This window comes from Lactuca serriola, chromosome 9, assembly GCF_051521515.1.
Source record: "Lactuca serriola cultivar US96UC23 chromosome 9, Lser_US96UC23_V15, whole genome shotgun sequence".
Classification (NCBI taxonomy): Eukaryota; Viridiplantae; Streptophyta; class Magnoliopsida; order Asterales; family Asteraceae; genus Lactuca; species Lactuca serriola.
Genome location: NC_136416.1, coordinates 8,919,664 through 8,924,818, shown reverse-complemented (window position 1 = coordinate 8,924,818; position 5,155 = coordinate 8,919,664). Strand labels below are relative to the sequence as shown.

The 5,155-nt window shown below is 36.4% G+C and overlaps 1 pseudogene; it reads left to right on the top strand.

Annotated features, from left to right (window-relative positions):
* The first annotated feature begins 3,369 nt into the window (after nucleotides 1–3,369).
* LOC145077247 (CST complex subunit STN1 pseudogene) lies at nucleotides 3,370–4,404 on the top strand (annotated as a pseudogene).
* Nucleotides 4,405–5,155: the final 751 nt, after the last annotated feature.

Sequence of the window (5,155 nt, the reverse complement as noted above, 5' to 3'; positions counted from 1 at the left end):
CTGGGTATAATTATAAAAAGTTAAAAACCTTTTATGTTGGGTTTATTTCCATATAGTACGACCCGAGTCTCGTTTTTAAAAATGTTAATTATTTCAACTACACATTTTCTTTCATTTGAACCAAAATTAAGATATTAAGTTTAATTATTTTGAGCAAATAAGTAATTAGTTTATTGGTATCCAGTTCTACTCATCCATCGAGATGAAATACCTCAGGTTGGAATGCCAATATATATAACGGGTCCAATCATCATCGGGATGACATACTATCGGTCCAATCAACTATCGGATTGGAATGCCCCCCGTCTGTTGGCTCACACACATAGCAGTAAAGTCTCGACTACCCATAATATGTGCCCATATAATAGATAACCATATAAACAATCTACTGACAATGATGTATGGATCACTAAGCATAACATCATCCTATATACCAGGATACCGATCTAATAGATCACTACAACACGATCACATACTATCACATAACATGATATCAAATATAAAGGCACGATCTTGGTGCCTTTAACCCACAAGTACAGTGAGGAAGGACTCACCTCAATCCACTGATAATCAAATGCATGCTTGGGTTGTTGAACCGGATAACCTTGCGCCAACTAACAAAATACAATCTTAATTAATAACTATCCTGGTAATCCAAAATCTGATGCCCACTCCATAAACCAACTTTCTAAAGGGTAAAAGACCATTTTACCCTTTTCTCATTTGTCCCAAAACCAAGGCCCAGTCCAATCACACAAAAGCCCAAGATGGCAACTCAAAGCCCAATATGGCCTAACTTCGTAATTGGGCCCAAAACTATCATGGGACCAAAAACCAGGAAGCCCACAGCCTAATCATGGCCCACAATCAGAAATTCAATGGCCCAACAAAGCCTAAAGCTACATCTCACGTCTTGACTAGCCTTGGTCACGTCATGAGAGCTCACTCAAACAGATCCCAACTCATCACGACTCACCCTAGCCAACTTAGCTAAGGGAAAGTCAACGGGGTTGCCCTCACGTCGTGAGAAGCCTTCTCATGCCATGAGCCTTAAGTAGATAACCAGAAACGGGACCAAACGTTTCTCACGTCGTGAGAACATTATGAGGCTAAAAATCCAACTTTTAAGTCCTTAAACCATTAAGATTTCAATCCTAATTCTTCCAAAAGCTAACAAGGACTCTAAAGGCCAATAAAAACGATTACTTGATAGACATGCATGACAAGAAATCGCCCTAAAGTCAAACAAGATTCATAAATTATAACGATACTTCAGATCCATAAGACAAAATCACATAGAATGACTCATTGATCCATAAAGTTGCTAACTTTATAGATCCCAAACATGCAATCCATCATAAACATGCAAAAAAGGAGCTTAGAACTTAGATCTAACATTTGAGCTCATAAATATTTGATCTTGGACATTTACAATGGTCCAAAATGTGCACAAGATGACAGTGATGAAGCCTCCTTACTGAACCAACACTCTAGGACTTCTCATTCTCCTTCTTCTAGCCACTAAAACACTAGAATGGATCCAAAACCACCAAGATGGATTAGGGTTAGGGTTTTCCGAGTTAGGGGAAGGTGGGGGCTGAGAAATGAACCCTAAAACCGAGTTAAGGGGGGCTTAAATACATGGGAAACCCTAAAACTTTGTGGGTTTGGGCTGCAGCGATCCTCACGTCGTGAGCTCTTATTGCTCACGTCTAGAGCTCAGTCCCGGTTAAAATCTTCATGCGGCCCTCCTCACATCGTGAGGACCCATTTTTCTCCAAAAATCCAACCTTTTGACCCTCTAAAAGCCTAATTCGATTCCTCCAAGAAACGGATGTTACATTACTCCAGGTATAATTATAATATTTACAAGGTTTATGGTTCTCATCCTCATCTAGTCGATTGTATGTTTCATTATCACTCATAGCCACACGTTAAGGACAAGTTCTTATATCTCAAAGCATTAACTAAAAAATATATTATATTCTACCTATAACAACAACATTAATTATATATATATATATATATATATATATATATATATATATATATATATATATATATATATATAGTACTCTACCTTAAACAACATTAGTGGCTTAATAAACTTCCTCACCCGTTATCTAATATGCTTTTCCCTTTGCCCGTGGAAGGTCATTTTTCTTAACTTCACCTTCCTTCTGCTTGTTCGAACAACTGTAAGCCATGTTTCCCTTTACATGACAAGAATAACGTTTTTGTGAAGTCTTCTTTGGTGGCTTAGAGCAACCACAATGGTGAGTTCAATGAGAGAGTTGAATGAGGTGACAATTATAAATGTCATTCAATAGATGAAACTATAGTATATATTTAAGAAACTATACCATTATGAGATGACATCTTGACATTCAATGGATTTGGAGTTCAATGGTCATTGAACTCTTCAACGGGAAAAAGAAAAGATTTAATTCTTAAATATATACTATAAATTACATTTCATAATATTCTATTAAACTTTGTAGAGTTTAATGTATTGTAGGAAAAAATGATAGAGTTGTATGAATCGTAAAAAGATAATGTGTCAATCCAATGAACTATATGGAGTTCAATGCATTGTGGATGTCCTTAGTGCAATGACTAGAGTAATGCCTTTTCTCACCACAACCGAATCATGAAATTTCCTCTTGATTCTTAGATTTTCCTTCCTAACTGTTGCTTCTATCATCAACTTTCTTCTTCTTAAAACTTGAACTAGTCTTCCCATGGTTTGCACTCATTGTCTTGTGTTTTATGTCTGTCCATTTGTCTCTTTCTTCCAATGCTCTCTCCATTTTTCTTGATTTCCTTACCGACATGTCAAGAGTGGCCGCCTCACCGAAAATTAAACCGGTAGTTCCAAGGTAAACCTCTAACAAATTGCATCACCTTTGTAGTGTCATCCGGTGCAAGTCTCTTGAGTTAAAACTCAAGAGGTTATGGAATCTATCACTATAATCATTTATAGTCATATTCCCTTTCTTCAAATCAAGGAACATATCAACATAGCAAACCTTATAATATCTAAGTTTTCAGTGTTTGACTTGGTTTTTAATTTTTTTTTCTTTACGTTTATATTTATGATCTATGAATTTGTTTTATTTATGTAATCTATATCCTTATCTTTTACCTCCTATTTGATCTCCTTACATCTTAATTTATCTTCTATTTGATCTCGTTGATAGGTTGTAACGGATCTTTTATTTTAGATAATCTTGTAATTAATCCCTATATCCGTCCATGATGTTTGGAATTTACTTTGAAAATCATTTATCGACTTGTCAGCCAAAAACCAATAAACTTAATAAAGTTTTTTTTTTAGTTAAATAAGTAAAACCTACTGCTCATCTAGTCATCTTTTTGCGTTCCTTATAGAAGTTTTTTCACACAATTTGAGGCTTTGTCGTCGCCCCTTCGCATGGAAGCTCTACACAATACTGACGTAAAGTTGCTGGCTTTCGATTTCCTATCATTAACGCCGTCATCTACACAACCGAACGCCGTCTGTCGTAGAGACACCCTCCTCATTTCTCGTGCAGAAACCCTAGGCGTGGTTACTAGCCGAGAGCACAAACCCGACATATTCCTTAGATTCACCATCGATGATGGCACCGGGTGCATCCCCTGTGTTCTTTGGCTCAACCAACTCACCTCTCCCTATCATTCCCGCCGTAGCCCACCAGATGTTCGACTAATTGCCGAATCGGCTCGCAATTTCGCAACCCTAATCCAAATTGGGGTTTCAGCTCGAGTGCGAGGCAAGGCTACGATCTACAGAGGTAAACTCCAACTTACTGTTTCGGATGTTTTTGTTGAAAGAGACCCCAACGCGGCGACTCTCCATTGGTTACAATGTATTTGTTTGGCTCAAAAATGCTACGATATTGTACCCCCTTCACTACCACCCATTAAAAGAAAAGCTAATGATTTAAAAGATTGAGTTTATGCCATTAACGAAATCATAAGCGATTATCTTGTTATTGAGACTACTGCCCATGATTGTGTGATTGTTTAGGTTCGAATAATCAGTTTGATCCTAGTTTCAATCCAAATGATCCTTATATCCAGGGGTCCCATGAAATGGTTACAAATATTTTACTTGGAGTTGGAGGTTTTTTAGTTCATTGTAATTTTAAATAGCACAAGGAGGCTAGCTAGTTACTCCCCAGGGCCCATGAGGAGCCCAATCTAGCATTGCCCAAAGCCCACAACGAGCTCTGAAAACTGATACGGTTGGCATGTGAGCATGTCCATCTTTGTTTAATGACAAGTGAAAATTGAATCATACACCATTTCTGTGATTTTTTAATGATGATGTCTTGGATTTGTGTTTATAACTTGTGGTTATTTATTTTCGTACACTCTATGACCAAACAATGAATTTGGGTTTCTTTGTCTATGTTTTTAACTTTGGATTTATATAATGTTTTTCATATTTGTCTTTGTATTTAAATTATTAATGTAATGTGTAACGTGAAACGGTATGTAAGGGATTTTGGGGAAGGGAAATTTGAAGCCATGGGTTTAAGTTTTTGGTTGGTAGATTTGGATGGAATCTGACGGAGTCGAAATTTGATATCATATTACATGTTCAGTTCTAAAAGATTCTTTTAAACTCGGTCCTAGGGATGGATGAAAGGAATTCATTTCAATTTTATGTTATTTTCATCAAATACCAAGATACCTTCATTAGATTCAATTTTGATAGATCACATTTAACCGCTTTGCATTCCAGTTTCATAAGATTCTATTTTCTTTGATAGAATACATTTCTTCCAAAATCAATTTACGAATCAAACACTTGGTAAAGTTTGTTTTTATTTATTTATTAAAAGCTATTTTTCTTCTCGTATGTCTGCAGTGAGAAGACATCTCAACAAAAGACCGAATGGTTTTTGGAACACAATGCATCATACAAAAAAGTATTTTTGACATTTTTTCCTTGAAGACAAAAAAGTAACTTCTTGTTTTTGCAAACATCATAATCTTAGTTTCATCCATAATACTCTATAATATTTCTTTTTTATGCCTCCCTCGTTCCCATCACTCTATCTGCACCATTGAAAACATCTATCGTCCTTCACCAAAACACCATTACCTTCGTCCTCTACATTGACTTATTTTGCCGCTGCACCCACCC